The following is a 17,983-nucleotide window of genomic DNA, read 5'->3' as shown; positions in this document are numbered from 1 at the left end:
GAACACAAGCAGGGGGAGTGGGAGAGGGAGAAGCAGGCCTCCCGTCGAGCAGGGAGCCCAATGCGGGGCTCGATCCCAGGACCCTGGGATCATGACCCGAGCCGAAGGCAGACGCTTAACGACTGAGCCACCCAGGTGCCCCTAAGACTTTCTTTTTTAAGCTCTACCCCAACATGGGGTTCAAACTCACGACTCCAAGATCAAGAGTCACATCCTCTACCGACTGAGCCACCCCGGCACCCAAGACAGAAGTTTTAGATCAGATTTGAGAGCACCTCTTTAATGGGTGAAAGGAAGAAGAAGCTAAATAAGAAACAGACAGGGCGCCTGGGTGGCTCAGTCGGTTAAGCGACTGCCTTCGGCTCAGGTCATGATCCTGGAGTCTCGGGATCGAGTCCCGCATCGGGCTCCCTGCTTGGCAGGGAGTCTGCTTCTCCCTCTGACCCTCCTCCCTCTCATGCTCTCTGTCTCTCATTCTCTCTCTCACAAATAAATAAAATCTTAAAAAAAAAAAATTATAAAAAAGAAACAGACAAAGGCTTTTCAGAGAGGTCAGGAGGAGAATGAAGAGAATGTGATGTCACAGAAGCCAGCAAAAGTGAAAGTTTCAGTGTGTATGATACTATTAAGAAGGCAGCTCATTGAAAAGAAGGCTACTGGTGAGCCAGAAAATGCTAGCAGTAAAAACGGATGCTAGAAGAAGAAGGTTAAGAAACCAAAGACATAAAATGTAAGTTACCTTTTAAGAAACTTGGCAGTGAAAGAAAAGACACGGAAGAAAAGGACAATTAATTTAAAAATCAAGGGAAAGTAACTGCCATTTAGAATCATGCAAAACTGACTTTTTTCCAGCATAGAAGGGATTAAGTACAGAAAAATTGGCAATCACCTTCCTTTTTGCTACTTGTGCTCTTTGCATATTTCCCTTGTTGTCCAAATCACACCACAGTATAATTAGGTCTGTATTTTTGTCTCCCCTTCTTAACTGCACTCCTTGACTACCTCGTTCTCCTTTGTATCCCTAGCTCCTGGCACATCAGGGACACCCAAAAGTTTGTAGAGCTTGAACTGCAAATTCAAGACACAAGAGGATCAATTGAAGGACCATGGTCCTAAAGGAAGTAGGAGAGTTGAAGTGGAGGAGAAAGGCTCGGGGAGGAAAAAAGAACACGTCTGCCTTTGAGACAGGGGAGAGAACCAGATTTGAGAAGTAGAGGCAAGGTGGAGAATAGAGAGGAGGGAAACTGAGGAAATCCCACCAGATGAATAAGATCTGGTTAAATAGGATTGGTCTGCTGAAAGGTACAAGAGGAAAAGCTAAGGAGAATGGAGCCCATTTGCAAAAAAGCTAGAGAAAATGGGATGAGAATTAAAAGGACCAAGCTAGAACTGCTACTCTCGCTAATATGCACTCACTAATGATACTTAGTTTAGTCGTTCTCAAGCCTAAATGTATACTAGAATCACCTGGAAACACTTTCTTTTTTAAGATTTTATTTATTTATTTGACAGAGAGAGAGATAGCCAGAGCAGGAACACAAGCAAGGGGAGTGGGAGAGGGAGAGATGTGATGCGGGGCTCCATCCCAGGATGCTGGGATCATGACCTGAGCCAAAGGCAGATGCTTAAACAACTGAGCCACCCAGGCGCCCCTGGAAACACTTTTTAAAAAATAATTTATTTTCCTGCCTGCAAAAATTCTAATTTAAGAAATCTGGATAAGACTCTGGCATTTTTAAAACCCTCAAGTATCGCTGAAGTGCAGCCAAAGATGAAAACCTCTGGCTTGGTAGAACTTTGGTATTTAGGGGCGCCTGGGTGGCTCAGTCATTAAGCGTCTGCCTTCAGCTCAAGTCATGATCCCAGGGTCATGATCCCAGAGTCCTGCTCAGCCGGAGGCCTGCTTCTCCCTCTCCCACTCCCCCTGCTTGTGTTCCTGCTCTGGCTATCTCTCTCTCTGTCAAATAAATAAATAAAATCTTTAAAAAAAAAAAAAAAAACTTTGGTATTTAAATGGAAAGCACTTAGCATCAATTATTGGTACTGTCTGGATTTCAAAGAGAGGAAAAAACAACAGGATACAGGTAATGTCACGTCTATAAAGACAGTGAATGGGATAATTCTACGTACTAAAGTTCATTGACTCTATACTTTAACTGTGATGAAAGAAATTATCAATAATGGTGGTGATTTCTCTTTACAGTCTCACAGACTTCTATGAAGGCAAGTCATCCTTAATGGTATTTCTCTCTGTGTGTCTCTGTCTCTGTCTCTGCCTTTCTCTCTGTCTCTCTCTTTCAAGTTATAGGTTGGAGCCCCTTTGCTGATCTGAAAGCAGTTTGTTATTTTATGCAAATTAAAATGCAAAACTTAACCTATTCCTATAGAGTATCAGATAGCTCAGGTCCAGCAATGGAAAGATCTCTGTTTATTGATATTTTTACTACCATCGCTGACACAAATAAGATCACTTCACACAGTCCTGCTGTATAAAGGTATAATCACATCATCAATGAGTGGAAATGAGCTTGCATTTACTTGACAAACTGATTAGAGGAGACTGAATGCACTGTGTTAAGGATAATATATCTGGCAAAGAAAGGAACACACTCTAAATAAAACACCAGATTCTACCTAGTTCTGACATAATGGGAATAGTTAAAGTCTACCATAAATAGAAATATGCAACCTGTTCTTGGAAATTTTCTTTTCTTTTATTTTGTTTAATTATATACTAATAAGCAACAAAAAATGTCTGACACAATTTAGTGGTTAGTATTTTTTTCAAAACTACAGTTGACCCTGGAATAATGTGGGGGTTAGGGGCACTGACACCCCATGCAGTCAAAAATCTGCATACAGGGTGCCTGGGTGGCTCAGTTGGTTAAGCGACTGCCTTCAGCTCAGGTCATGATCCTGGAGTCCCGGGATCGAGTCCCGCATCGGGCTCCCTGCTCAGCGGGGAGTCTGCTTCTCCCTCTGACCCTCCTCCCTCTCATGCTCTCTGTCTCTCATTCTCTCTCTCTCAAAAAAAAAAAAAAAAAAAAAATCTGCATACAACTTTTGACTCCCCCCAGACTAAATTCCTAATAGCTTCCTATTGACTAGAAGCCTTACCACTAACATAAACAGTTGATTAACACATATTTTAAATGCTAGATGTATTATCTACTATATTTTTACAATAAAGTAAGCTAAAGAAAGGAAAGAAAATCATAAGGAAAATACACTTACAGTACTGTACTGTATTTATTGGGAAAAATCCACACATAAATTGACCTGTGCAGTTCAAACCTGTGTTGTTCAAAGGTCAACTGTACAAGGCAAGTTTCTTCCACCCAAATTTAGCGGGAGGAATAATAGCTAGCATTTTTTAGCTTCCTATCACATGCCAGACACTGAGCTAAATGTTATTTCATCTAATCCTTACAATATCACCACAAGATAACAGCTACTATTCCTCCTATTTAACAGAAGAGAAAATTAAGCTTCAGAAAGAAAAACTTGCCCATAATCACAGAGCCTGTAGATGGTAAAATCAGGATGGAACCCAAATCTTTTGGCAAGCCCAAGTACATATCGTTTATGTTATATTACACCTCAGAAATTAAGGTGAAAGCGGGCGCCTGGGTGGCTCAGAGGGTTAAGCATCTGCCTTCAGCTCAGGTCATGATTCCAGGGTCCTGGGATTGAGCCCCACATCGGGCTCCTGGCTCAGCAGGGAGCCTGCTTCTCCTTCTCCTTCTGCCTCTCTCCCTGCTCATGCTCTCTCTCTCTATCTCTGTGTTTCAAATGAATAAACAAAATACTTAAAAAAAAAAATTAGAAATTAAAGTGAAAGCAATTACATGCAAGTCTCTTGATTGCTCTCCAGTGTGCTTTCTCCAGAGAGTCTTCCCTCTCGTGTTCTTACAGACTTTTTGAAATGAAAACTTGCCTGGCTCAGAAAGGATCCTGGATATTCTTTTGCACAGAACAAGAGAATGCTGATACGCCATAAGGTTTTGTTACTGACTTTCTTTTCTCTTTCTTTTTTTTAAAGAATGCATTTCAGCCCACTTGCATAACAAGCTATTTGCAGGTATTTTGAGACAAAGTTTGGAGAAGTAGTCGATATAAGCATATTGAAGGACAAAGCCTACATAAAACTACATAAAAATGTCTCTACTGTTTAGATTTATGTTACTCTATTGCCATCTTCTGGTTTTATTCTAAAATGCATTTTATAAATGTTAATCTGATTGTGCAGCTAGGCGAGAATCACTGTCATAGCATTATGTATTATAGGATGTGAATTCTGGAGGTTGCAACACAGCATGGCTTTAAACTAAGCTCTTCACCTTATCTGTGAGTTTACTTATTTGTTAACATATTATTAATTAAACAAATTTTAATGAAACTGAGACTGAGTAGCCTGTGATAGAACGGCCATGGCCCTTCCATCAGGAAAAACCAGAGCCTTAAGAAAAAAAAAAAAAGCCACCCAGGTGTTCCAGACATATGGCTTCCAGAATTTATCAGCACCCAGTTACATGTATTCTTTAGTGTTATATGAGGCACTTAATTAGCACTATTGGAATAGACATATAAAGCCATACAAGAAAACAATATCTAGTCCTTGTCTACACCCTTCCACTCTTACACCCCACCATTCTGCCCTTTGAACTTTATGCCCAGCATTATTGACACATTGTAGTCAGCTGCACAAAAGCTGGACAATGTTACCCATTATCATACTTAAAACACTATAGCTATAATGCAACACAATAAACCCAAATGTATCTATAGGGCTCATTCCTTCATGAAAAATTTAAAAAACTGAAGTTGTAGAGTCATGCTTTGTGAGACAAACCAGTGAGATGAAGCTGGCTCAGACCAGACCGGAGCAGACGCCAGCCCACACCACAACCCACATGAAGATGTTCTTATTCAATACAAACAAACAGCAACAATGGTAAATGCACTGAAACTTTCTGGGAGTCCTGGCTAGACTCTGACCAACCTATCATTCTTCTCATACCACCAGGGAAACAACAAAACTCATCTGCTAATGCCAAAAATTGTAAAGCTCTTAATCCAGTTAGAAATGACTACAACTGAGGACCTTTTCTCTAGCTAGCTGCTTCCCCAATTCAGAATCATCTAGCAGGTTAATTTCAACATCACAGAAAGTTTCCTCCAGCTGGCCACACCAGGGAGTGGTGACAAGGACAGCTTGAATGTGTTCTGTGCTCAGGCTGCTGGGCCTCTGGACTGCTTGTGTCCTGTGCACCTTGGTCCTGAGCATGCTGAGACTCAGCCAGCTGAGGATAAAAGGGACCTACCAGCCAGTTGAGAGGCGTGTTGTTAACAAGATAATCCATCACATCATCTAAAGACTCCCTCATGTTCTGCAGCTGCCCCTTGCTGGAAGTGAGGAGGCCGTCAGACACTTCCTTAAAGGAGGCAACATTGCAGAACCGTGAGTCGATGTCACCAGCCATCACCCCCAAGTGACTGGCCTGATCTTGGATGTTCTGTGGTAACCTTGGATATTGGACAGCAGGGTGTGGCACGTGGTCTGGAGCTGCTAAGTCAGGTTGTGGGCAATAGCAAGAGGACGTGACTCAATGTGTTCAGCACAGTGGGATTCATCTGTATCATCATGGCCAATGCTTCTCTTCCACTCCACCCAGGAGAGAGAGAACTTATCCTGAGCACCTTGAATTTTCCAGTTGGCACTATGCACATTCTTCCTGGCAAATTCAATCAGATTAACAGGGAATGGAGCTGAGAAATGGTCTCTTTGCTTTTTTGCTTGGCTTCCTTACTCCTGTTGGAAGCCTGCTGGTAGGCACGTGAGTGGAGCTTGATAGACAGGGATCCCAGTCTAGTGTAATAACTTGGCTTCTGAACCATCTCAAACCCTTCAACTTTTTTTACTTCTTTTTCTAGTTCTTTCTCAGTGAGAGGGAGGTACTGGTCCACCAGCAACTCTGATTTGGTGAGCACATGCTCTACTCCGCTGCTCACCAGCTGCATCATCCCACTTCCCAAGACTGTGTTAATGCTGCCACTGACCACAGACTTGGTCTTCTCCACATTGCCAGTGGTGGTGCTGGCCATGGAATCCTTGGCCCCAGTCACAGTAGTTGTCACATCATCTTTTGCCCTGGTCATAGCACCTCTGGCATTGGCAACAACCTGGTGTGTTGCCTGATTCAGAATAGGCAGTTTCTCTTCAATCCTATCTAGCCCCTTACAAGCAGAGGTACTGGCAACGGCAATTTGTGGCTCTAGCTTCTGGATGATGGGCGGAGCACTCATCACAGCCACGGAAGTGATGGTCTTCACACCCTTCTCTGTCATCTCTCATGCAGACTTCAAGCACAGGTACCGATCCTTTGTACTGATATAAGCTGAGGAGATGAGGTCGGACGTGGAGCTCACCAAATGGGCTACCCGAGTCACCACACTCGGTTGTGGATCAACTGCAACAGATGCCATTTTTCTCCCTGGAGAAAGAAATCGACCAACAGCAGCCCAGAAGCCAAGGACCAGCGAGTCCCATGCGGTCCAAGTTTTGTTTTTTTTTTTAATTTATTGATTTGAGAGAGAGTGAGCGCAGGGGGGGGAGGTGCAGAGGGAGCCGGAAAGAGAAAATCTCAAGCAGACTCCCCACTGAGTGCAGAGCTCACCACCCAGGCTTGATTTCAAGACCCCACAATCATGACCTGAGCCGAAATCAAGAGTTGGATGCTTAACTGACTAAGCCCTCCAGGTGCTCAAAAGCAACTGAGTTTTTATTATCTATCTCATTTACAGTAAACTTTATGAGATCTTATTTCTAATACTTTGTCCCAGCATTCCTGTGGATTTTTTCACACAGGCAATCTTTATCTGCTAATAATAATAACTTTTGTACCTCCTATTCAATCTTTATAACTTTTGTCTTTTCCCAATTTTACCATTCTTTTTTATTTTTAAGATTTTATTATTTTTAAGTATCTCTACACCCAATGTGGAGCTTAAACTCAGAACCCTGAGATCAAGAGTCCCATGCTCTACTGACTGAACCAGCCAGGCACCCCCAAATTTTACCACTCTAATAACTAGAATTTAATTTTGGATAGAAGTGATATTAGAAAGGAAATTAAAGGCAATACTTCCGAGGCTTCAACATGTATTGTAATATTTACTGCAGATTGTATTGTACACACCCTTTAATGGGTTTAAGATGTTCCCTTCTTCTGGTTACTAAAAGTTTTTTATCATGATTGAACTTATATTTTATCAAATGGCCCTTTTATTCTTAATAAATTTTCCCTTACTTTGTTTCATATTGATATAGCGACATTAGCTTTCTACTGGTTCACTCTTAGCTAACATACTTTACATGTTTTTACTTCCAAACTTCCTAGGTCCTTATGTTTTAAGCATGTCTCTCATAAACAGCTTACAGGTGTTTTTTTTTTTGTAATTTTAGTTTATTTTTGTTTTAGTGGTTTTAATCCAAACAGATAATCTGTCTTTCAACTGGCAAGCTTAATTCATTTACATTCCCTAGGATGTTGTTCACTTATTTGTGTCTTCTTTCCATCTTCTCAAAATATTTTTTCTATTGTTTCTTCAAACTACTTGTACATATATTTGCATAGAAAAAAAATTACTTGTTCATATATAGGAAAAGTATGCATTTCTTTTCACTATTTTTTACCTGCTACCTTACTAAATTGTTGTACAAAATAGTTTCTTTAGGTGATTTCTTATGTTTCTAGATATATAATAATATCTGCAATTAGTCTTCCTTTCCTTTTCAATTTTTATGTTTATTTATTTATTCTTCTCTTGACTCCAGTAAAATGTTAAATAATAATGGCAATAATGGACAACCTTGTCTTATTCTTTTAAATTTTAGTCATTCTTATGGGTACATATTTGAAACCTAAACCTAAGTAAAGTCAGGTCAATAGTTACAAATCCTTAGGAAAGTATTTTGGGGTTTTTTTTTAAGATTTTATTTCTTTGACAGAGAGAGACAGCGAGAGAGGAACACCAGCAGGGGGAGTGGGAGAGGGAGAAGCAGGCTTCCCGCTGAGCAGGGAGCCCTATGCGAGGCTCTATTCCAGGACCCTGGGACCATGACCTGAGCCGAAGGCAGACGCTTAACGACCGAGCCACCCAGGCACCCCGTTAGGAAAGTATTTTTCTCATACCCAGAGCCAGGTTGAGATACAAAAGCTTCCTTATCACCTACCTGCTTGTACTTGTGGATAAATTTTTTTTTTCTTTCTTTCTTTTCCTTTTCTTCCTTCTCCTTCTTCTTCTTTTGAGATACAATTGCCATAGAACATATTAGTTCCAGGTGTCCAGGATAATGATTTGCTATATGTATATATTACAAAATGATCACGACAATAAGTCTAGTTAACATCCATCACCACATAGGTACAATTGATGAGAACTTTTAAGATCTACTCTTCGAGCAACAATAGGCATTTTCTTTGCCTTTTCACTTAGCATGTAGCCCTTTGAGGATTCCAATTTAATGCAGGATCTCGGTTTCAACTTCCCACCTTTTAGATAAACACTTAAATTCAAGCCCATAATTACCAAGATTAGGGAAGCTCCCGTCCTGCCTCCAAAGGCAACTACATTTCCAACTCCCACTTAATGTGTTATTTGTTTTCCTCTTCATTTTTGATGGCTGGGCTTTCCTTGACTTCCTTGTAATTCAACTATGAATTTTAATTTAAATTTTTAAGATGTGATATATAGCATAACAAATTTTAAATAAGCCATGAAAATTCTCTTACCCCAGTCCATCATCCACCCAGTTCCCAACATTACCCCTCCCCACAAATAACCCCAACAAGTAACCACTACTGCTTCTTGTATATCTTTCCAGACATTCTTTATACTTCTACAATCAAATAAAGGTACCATACCATACACATTATCCTGTACCTTGCTTTTTTTCTCACTTAATGTATCTTGGGAGATCTTCCCACATTAATACATATAGTGCTTCCTCGTTTTTATATGGACATGTCACATTATATTGCATGACAGAACATAATTTAATTGATCAATTCCCTACATTTATAATATTTACATTTTTCCCTACTACAAACTATGTTGCGAAGAATAATGTACCTATAGATCATTTACCAGGTATACAAGTATAGCTATAGGATAAATTCCCCAAAATTGTATTACGGAGTCAAAAGATACAGGCATTTGTGATTTTGACAATTATTACTAAATTGTCTTCTTTACAGGTTGTAACAATTTGCATTTTCCACCAACAATGCATAATCCTCTTAAGAGGTACTGTTGCTTACTTAGCAAAAGTCCATGGTGGCAAACTGGACAGGAATGATTAGCTCTGAGTTTGGGCTATATACCAGCTTGTGTACAGCCACTAAAAAGTTCAGTTGGTTTCTCCTTGCCCTGGTAGACTTCTCTGCTCACCCGGCTTCCAAGGCAACTGCCCCTAGGGCTAGAAATGGCTGCAGGTCTCTCTGATGTGCTGCCCAGGTTCTCTGTGGTTCACCACTTTCTCAAGTTCAGTTTACTCAATGTTCTTTATGTCCACAGTTCTTCAAAAGCTCTAAACACAAATACGATTGCTTTTTTGCCTCTTTGTCCAGGTTTCCTCATTAGAGATGAAACAAGGGTCTTCCCTTCACATACCCTATTTAAAAGCTTTCTTGTCTTGTTTTTTTTTTTTTTTAATTTCAGTTACTTATTTTAGAGAGCACGTGTGTGTGCACGTGAGCAGGGCGGGGTGGGGGGCGGGGAGAATTTCAAGGAGACTCAGCACTGAGCACGGAGCCACTCCAGGGCTCAACACGGGGCTCAATCCCATGACCCTGAAATCATGACCTGAACAGAAATCAAGAGTCTGGCACCTAACCGATTGAGCCACCCAGGTGCCTTTTCTTACCTTCTTTTTGAAATGAAATGAAATACCTCTAGTGCTTCCCAATAATCATGATACTGGTTTGGGGGCTGAGATAGGATAGTTTATAATTTGAGGGATTATCCATCAATCTCTACTTTATTGAAAATTTTTTTATTCATCAATGTTTGTTGATTTTGTGAAAGACCTTTTAGTATACACAGAGAAAATAACAAAAATTTTGGAATACATTAGACATTCTTATGCCAAAGGGAGTCAAGACTAAGGACGATGCCCAGGACTTAATTATGAAGGTGTCAGAGGTACAGAGGAGATTATATCCTCAATCCTGGTAAATCTAACTATTCCCTGATTAGAAAGGACTGAGAAGGGGGTGTCTGGTGGCTCAGCTGGTTAAGCGTCTGCCTTTGGTCAGGTTATGATCTCCAGGTTCTAGGATTGAGCCCCACATGGGGCTCCCTGCTCAGCAGGGAGTCTGCTTCTCTCTCTCTCTCCCTCCCTCTGCCCCTCCCCACTGCTTGTTCTCTCTCTCTCTCAAATAAATAAAATATTAAAAAAAAAATAGAAAGGACTGAGACCCTGAAGAACTCTGGTTTGATGCACTCAAAAATACTGCATCCCAGGGAGCGTGGGTGGCTCAATCGGTTGAGCATTGGACTCTCGGTTTCGGCTCAAGTCATGGTCTCAGGGTCCTGGGAATAAGCCCTGCGTTGGGCTCTGTGCTCAGTGGGGAGTCTGAAAGATTCTCTTCCTCTGCCCCTCCCCCTGCTCCCTCTCCCTCTCTCATATAAATGGGTAAATCTTAAAAACAACAACAACAACAACAACAACAACACACTGAATCCCAAATCCTCCCGAATCCTCTGGGCCCGCAGAAGTGGCCCACTCTTCAGTTAAAAACACTAATACTTAATGAAAAAAAGGCATTTCGGTAGGCCTGACTCACTGGCCTCCAGTTCATCTACTCTCTCTCTACCCTTCCTCCCTCCCTACTTCACCCTTTATAGCTTCCAGTCCTGCATTAAATCAATGGGGAGTTTACAACACAAGAGAATGACTTTCTTCCTGTGTGAAGAGAACACTAATCTCAGTAACTGCTGTTTAAATAATGTCACATGTTATTTAAGAGTAGAATGACTCATTGAACCAGTCTTACAGACTTAGAATCCACACCAGAGAAAATCTTAACGGTTCAAGGTAGAAGTGACAAGAAATGACAGATTTTTCCACAAACTATTCCATGGCTATTTCATGACTGTAAAGTGACCATATTTTCAACCACTTAATGAGCCATAGCTTCTATCAATATTCGAGTGAGATGTTACTTCCACATCTAATCTATTAATGCTGTGGTCTGAATGTTTGTGGCCTCCTCCCTCCACAAAATTCATTTATTGAAATCCCAACCCAATGTGATGGTATTAGGAGATGGGGCCTTTGGGAAGTGCTTTAGTCATAAGGGTGGACCTCTCATAAATGGGATTTGTGCCTTTATTTAAGAGGCTCCAGAAGGATCTCTTGTCCCTTCCACCATGTGAGGATAAAATGAGAAGTCTGTAACCTGGAACAGAGATCTCATCTGACTGTCCTGGTACTCCCATCTTGGACTTCCCACCTCCAAAACTGTGAGAAATAAATTTCTGTTGTTTATAAGCTACCCGATCAATGGTATTTTGTTATGGCAGCCTGAATGGACTAAGATAGTTGGCAAACCCTGTCAATTCTATCTCTAAAAATATATATATTGAGAATCCATTCATTTCCTTCCATCCCCACTACATCTGTTTCTGGGCGGTCATCATCTCTCACCTACAAGAGCACAGTAACCTCTTAACTGGGATCCACAGAACCACTCACCAATCCCTTTGCCACAAATGTAAACAATCACTCCACTCCCCTGCTTTCAACCCCTCCCTGGCCTCTTTTTTTTTTTTTTTAAGATTTTATTTATTTATTTGACAGAGAGATACACAGCAAGAAAGGGAACACAAGCAGGGGGAGTGGGAGAGGGAAAAGCAGGCTTCCCGTGGAGCAGGGAGCCCGATGCGATGCGTGGCTCCATCCCAGGACCCTGGGATCATGACCGACGCCAAAGGCAGACGCTTAACGACTGAGCCACCCAGGCGTGTCCTGGCCCCTTTTTGATGCTAAAATAAAAAATCAAGTCCTTATCCTGGGTTCCAATGCCCTGCCTGACTTGGCCACAGATTGCTGCCCCCTCCCCACCATCTCACACCACCCTCCCACTCACTCATTACATTGCATTCCAAACATGCCAAATCTTCAAGCTGTTCTCCCTCCAGGCGTTCCCTCCAGGCTTTGTTTCTGCTCTTCTCTCTGCCTGGAAGGTAGAGATGATCCGCAAAAGGAAAAACCATCTACTACTCTATTTTGTGATCTCGTATATCTTTTTACTTTAACCAAGAAATAATGTATCCATTGAGAATCCACATCTTAAAACTAATGGGATAGGTAAGAAAGAAAAATGCGAGGTGGGGGAGGAGTAATGTAGATAGACAGTGCTGTATCACAGCATGCTAATGAGCATGTATTTAGTATTGGATGGGCAAGATAAGGAACAAGAAAATAAGCCCCTACCCCTCCAGCCTCCTCTTTTTCCCACTTGAGAGAGATTTAAGAGCCGTGAACTACAGGGAACTTCTCGTCAGGCTAAAGTGCTAGCAATACATGACTGTGCTCCCTCATTTATAAATGTACACATTTTAAAGCTGTCATATTTAATGTCATTTTCCTGCTAAAATCAAGAATTAGACCACTGGTAAAGAAAATAAAAAAAGAATTAGACCACTGGTTGGTCTAATGATGGAGTGATTCTAGATGATTCTAGATGGAGCAGGAAACTGAATTAGGCATGAGTAGGTTTATTCACAAGCATCCACCCTCCTAGAACTATGTTTCAGGGAAATGCATTACTTAACTCTAATTATTGGATCTTTATAATTCTGACAGCTTTCAAAACAAGAATTCTATAGCTTCATATTCAGGAACAAAATCTGCATTATTTACTTTCTATAGCTGTAATTGCTGTTTTACTCTTGATTCAAGTCAAAAGAAAGATCATACAAGTGGGGAGCATGAAATAAGAGGGCACACTTCTAGCCTGGCCAGCTCGTTGAGTTCCCACTGAAAATGAGTGAAGCAAGTACCACCAGGATTCTAACAGAATTCTAAATTTTCAGTATATATTAAGAAGGTTCTCCAGAGAAACAGAAACAGTAGTATGTATATCTATATCAATAAGAAATAGGCTCATGTGATGATGGAATAGAAGGAAACAATGGAATATAAGGAAAAGTAGATAAGCACCCACTGTAGATATTCAGCATTTATTCACTCATGTAGTAAGTATTCACTGAACACTTAACCATACACAAGACAAATGTGGCAGTAAGACAAGACAATGCTGCACTCATCAGAATTCTATTAAAAAAGATACTTTATAAGCATAATGGCTAACATTTCTTTGCTACTGATTATGCACCAGATCCTATGATAAATGTTTTATTCACATGCATTTCTCATTTACTCTTCACAAATGTAAATTAATCCTCATATTTTAAAAATTACATGTGAAGGAAATGCAGTAGGCTAAATAATGGCTTCCCAAAGATGTCCCTGTCCTAATCCACAGAACGTGTACATATGTTAATTTATGTGGTAAAATTATTGCAGAAATGATTAAATTAAGAGCAGTGGATTCTGGATTCCAGATGAGCCCAATGTAATCACAAAGGTCCTTCCTTATAAGAAGGAAGGAGAAGGATCCAACTCATTAGTAGATGCGAAGACAGAAGCAGAATGGAGTGGTTGAAGGGCGCCTGGGTGGCTCAGTCGGTTAAGCGACTGCCTTCGGCTCAGGTCATGATCCCAGGGTCCTGGGATCGAGTCCCACATCGGGCTCCCTGCTCCGCGGGAAGCCTGCTTCTCCCTCTCCCACTCCCCCTGCTTGTGTTCTTGCTCTCCTATCTCTCTCTCTGTCAAATAAATAAATTTTTAAAAATCTTAAAAAAAAAAAAAAAAAAAGAATGGAGTGGTTGAAGAGGCCATGAACCAAGAAATGAAGGCAATTTTTAGAGGATGAAATAGGCGAGGAAAGAGATCTCTCCCTAGAGGCGCCCACGCCTGTCAACATCCTTGATGTTAGCCCAGTGAAATTTACTTGTTTTTGGACTTCTGGAAGGGTAAGGTAATAAATCTGTGCTGTGTTAAGCCAATAAATTTGTGGTAATTTGTTATGCCAGCAAAAGGAAACTAATACAGGAAGACATAACTTTTAGGAGGTGGGTGCAGTAAACCGCTTGTTCTCGATTTGGGCTCTACCTTCCAGTGACCGATTCATGAAATCTTCTATGGGAGCAAGTTATTTTGAACATGTTCCTCAAGTGCCTCCAATACACATTTGAGTAAAAGCTTTTGATAGGTAAATGAGAGCTCAGCACTCTCTTAAAATTTCATGCAGGACATAGAACTTCCAGGCAAAAACAACATTCCATTGCATGCGTTCCCCTGATTATTTATAACTTTCCTAAGTTGTTACTTCTCCTACCAACTGACAGTAAACATTGTAACTAAGTATACTGAAGAGAAAGTCAAAATCCTAAAAAGTGCAATTTTATTTATTTATTTATTTTTTAAGATTTTATTTATTTATTTGAGAGAGAATGAGAGACAGAGAGCATGAGAGAGAAGAGGGCAGAGGGAGAAGCAGACCCCCCGCTGAGCAGGGAGCCCGATGCGGGACTCGATCCCGGGACTCCAGGATCATGACCTGAGCCGAAGGCAGTCGCTCAACCAACTGAGCCACCCAGGCGCCCCAAAAGTGCAATTTTACAAAGAGGTTTTTACTGCTTTGTAGATTTATCTCTTCACAGATCACAGATGGAGGCACGTTGCCAATGCAGGTTTCCCCCCACTTTTTGTGTTTGCATTAGGCCACTTGGCTTTTATAAAAGACCCAACATCAGTACTTGTTTTCACTAACTGAAAGAAATCAGAAAAATAGCATTGTTTGTTTTGCAGCGAGCTGATTGAACAGGTGCACACCCCATGCAGCTAGAGAGCTCCCCAAGTTCCTTCCCCAGGGATCACACAGCAGCTCACCATCAAGTCCTATAGATTTGAACTGTGTCTGTGAGCATCTGTGCTTTATCACAATTTATTTTGTGCATCCTTTAGCAAGGTGTGTCCTAAGGTATCAAATAAGCCTAAGAGAGGTTATTTTGGGGGGTTGGGGAATGCTCAAAATTTTTTGCATATAAATTAATAATTATTGCTTCTATGTCACTCATAGGAATATGCTATTTTTGAATAGTGGGGGAAACCTGTATTCTTTAAGACTTTTTGACTTTGCATTTTATCTTTTGTACATATCTAAAACTCTCACTTAGTCTTTTTGTATATGTTTTTTGATATTTAATTATGAAAAAACAAAAACCCCCTATCTGTATAGGTCCCTCTATACTCCACCTCTGTATATCTCAAAGTCCTTATGAACCCATTCATTCTTCCTTTATTAGATCACTTACTCACTTGGACTCAACAAAATCACTGAACGTTTAGCAAGTGCAAGACTCCCCTCTACACATGTAATTCTTTGTACTTGTGGAGATAAACAGACAAATAAGAACTAGTCCTTACCATCAAGAAACTTATTTCCTGTATGATTTATCAGCAATTTGTAAATACCTTTATAGCTGCACGTTTTACATGAGATTACAATTGTTTATCTCTGTGTCTCTCCTAAGACAGCTCTTGTGGGTAGGGAGCAGGTCATATCCACCTTTATATGTGTGGCATTCAATAAATGTGTGCTTTCATATGTTCCTGATTGAATGAATGAACCTAAAAGGAGACTAAGGTAAACACAAAGAAAATCCACTCTACAAATCAAAGAGAATATGGAAAATCATATTTAATTGGGAGGATTTACCAGATGGAGATGGTGGATATGGCAGCGTCAGGGCTGTAAGGTCACTAACCTTTTTTTTTTTTTTCCACCTGAACACAAAGGAAGACAGTATTTTTAGCCTTTTCAATCTTGATAGGGAGATGTGAGGCCATGTGGGGTCATGTGACTAGTTATGGCCCATGGGACACGAGTCAAAGGAATGTAGGCTACTCCCAGGCTCAGCCCCTGAAGTCAGTCTCCACTTAGATTTTCTGCTCCTTTTTTTTTTTTCTTCTTCTTTCTCAACAACCCTAGAGCTCACAAATCAAAGACACTGGTGTTATAAAATGGAAAGATCTGGGTACCTAAATGTCTGCATGCAGTCAACCACCTCCCTCCCTACCACTTTCATTAAGAATTGTGATATAAGCAAACATTAAACTTTTATTGTATCGAGCTCTTGAAATGTTGGGATTGTTTATTAAAGTAGTTAGGCTCTGGCTCATACAGAAGAGGATGGCTTTCCAGGCAAAGGGAGCCATGGAAACAAAAGCAAAAAGGTAGGAAAAGATATTAAATGGTTGCAAAGTATAAGAAAAGAGTCTCTCTCTCTCTCAAAAAAAAAAAAAAACTTAAGAAAAAAAAAAAAGGAGAGAAGGGCACCTGGGTGGCTCAGTTGGTTAAACATCTGCCTTTGGCTCTGGTCATGATCTCAAGGTCCTGGGATCCAGTCCAGCATCAGGCTCCCTGCTCAGCGGGGAGTATGCTTCTCCCTCTGCCCCTCCCCCCACTCATGCTCACTCTCTCTTTCTCTCTCTCTCTCTCAAAAATAAATTTTTTTAAAAATCTTAAAAAAAAAAAAAGAAAAAGAAAGAAAGAAAGAAGAATCAGAAGAAATCAACCCTAATGAAAAACAGAGTCAGATGCTAGGAGGGCTTTGACTGATGAACTAATCTGAAAGAAAATGAAGAGCAATAGTTTTCTAAAAGTGACACAATCAAAATAGTATTTTAGGAAGTATAACTTAGCAGCAGTGCAATCTGGACAAAACTTTAAGTTCTTTTGATGGGATGAAATGACGACTCAAGTTAGATTTTCGGAAAAGAGAATTAGTAACTCCCATAGCTAAAAAGTCAGGCATAGCTGGATTGAGGGGTTCAGCAGGACTCTGGACTCCATCTCTCTCTCAGCTTTCCCCTCTAATGGTTTTATTTGCAAGACATGATGTTCCCCAGTGACTCCAATCTTACTTTCTATTTACATCAAGTCCAGCAGAATGAGATTCTCTTTCTAAACTCAGAAATGAGTTTATTTTTAGAAAGCATGATTAACATGTGCAGCTCAAAATAAACCCTGTGCTTGGGTCCAGAGCATATGCTCTGGGCTGCAAGAGAATAGAAACTGTTGGTGAGGAAAATTTTAGGGAGGAAAATTTTTCCTTTTTTCCCTTCTATGTTCTTGGCTGATCTAATAATTAAACTGACATAATACAAACCAACAGGAGAAAAATGTAATTTCATACGTATGGGAACTCATAAAAATGAGACTCAAAGAAGTAACCAAAGCAGGCAGCTTTTATACCTTTTAGACAAACAATAAACTTGTGAAGAATCGACAATATAAAGAAGTTGGGGTTTGGGGTAGCACATTAATGAAGCAGTAACAGGGCCTGTTTATACAGCTTTCTCCGACCTGAATTTCCTACCTCTGACAATAAGGATGCTTTCTGGAGGCACCTTCTGGGTGCAGGGAGGGTAGCCTTCACAAGAGGAATTTATTTCCTGCTTTCAGGGGGGCAAAGGATGGTCAGGGTGTCCTTCTGGTACCAGCTGTTTAAGTAACTTTGACTCAGAATAATCAATATGCTGGGCTCCTGGGTGGCTCAGTCCGTGAAGCCTCTGCCTTCGGCTGAGGTCATGATCCCAGGGGCCTGGGATCCAGTCCTGCATTGGGCTCCCTGCTCTGCAGGGAATCTGCTTCTCCCTCTGATGCTACCCCCACTCGTTCTTTCTCTCTCTCTCAAATAAATAAATAAAATCTTTTAAAAAAATCAATATGCCAAAGCATATTTTGAGGCAGCCTGCCCTGAACCCTATAATATCCATTATTCATTGCAGCAGTAACGCTGTGTAACAAAGAACGAAAGAGCTTCAAAAGCCTACAATGATAAG

At 40.7% G+C, this 17,983-nt stretch overlaps 1 protein-coding gene and 1 pseudogene across 1 annotated transcript in view; both read right to left on the bottom strand.

Annotated features, from left to right (window-relative positions):
• The window catches only part of CPS1 (carbamoyl-phosphate synthase 1), a 355,746-nt gene that overhangs the window by 320,831 nt on the left and 16,932 nt on the right, over positions 1–17,983 (bottom strand). The gene's annotated exons all lie outside the window — the stretch shown is intronic.
• On the bottom strand, positions 3,133–10,380 carry LOC123838895 (perilipin-2-like; annotated as a pseudogene).

This window comes from Mirounga angustirostris, unplaced genomic scaffold (assembly GCF_029215605.1).
Source record: "Mirounga angustirostris isolate CCGP_5_RB_7025 unplaced genomic scaffold, mMirAng1.0.hap1 SCAF_3, whole genome shotgun sequence".
In the NCBI taxonomy this organism is placed as follows: Eukaryota; Metazoa; Chordata; class Mammalia; order Carnivora; family Phocidae; genus Mirounga; species Mirounga angustirostris.
The sequence above is the reverse complement of the archived record's forward strand: the minus strand, read 5'-3'. Positions and strand labels throughout refer to the sequence as shown.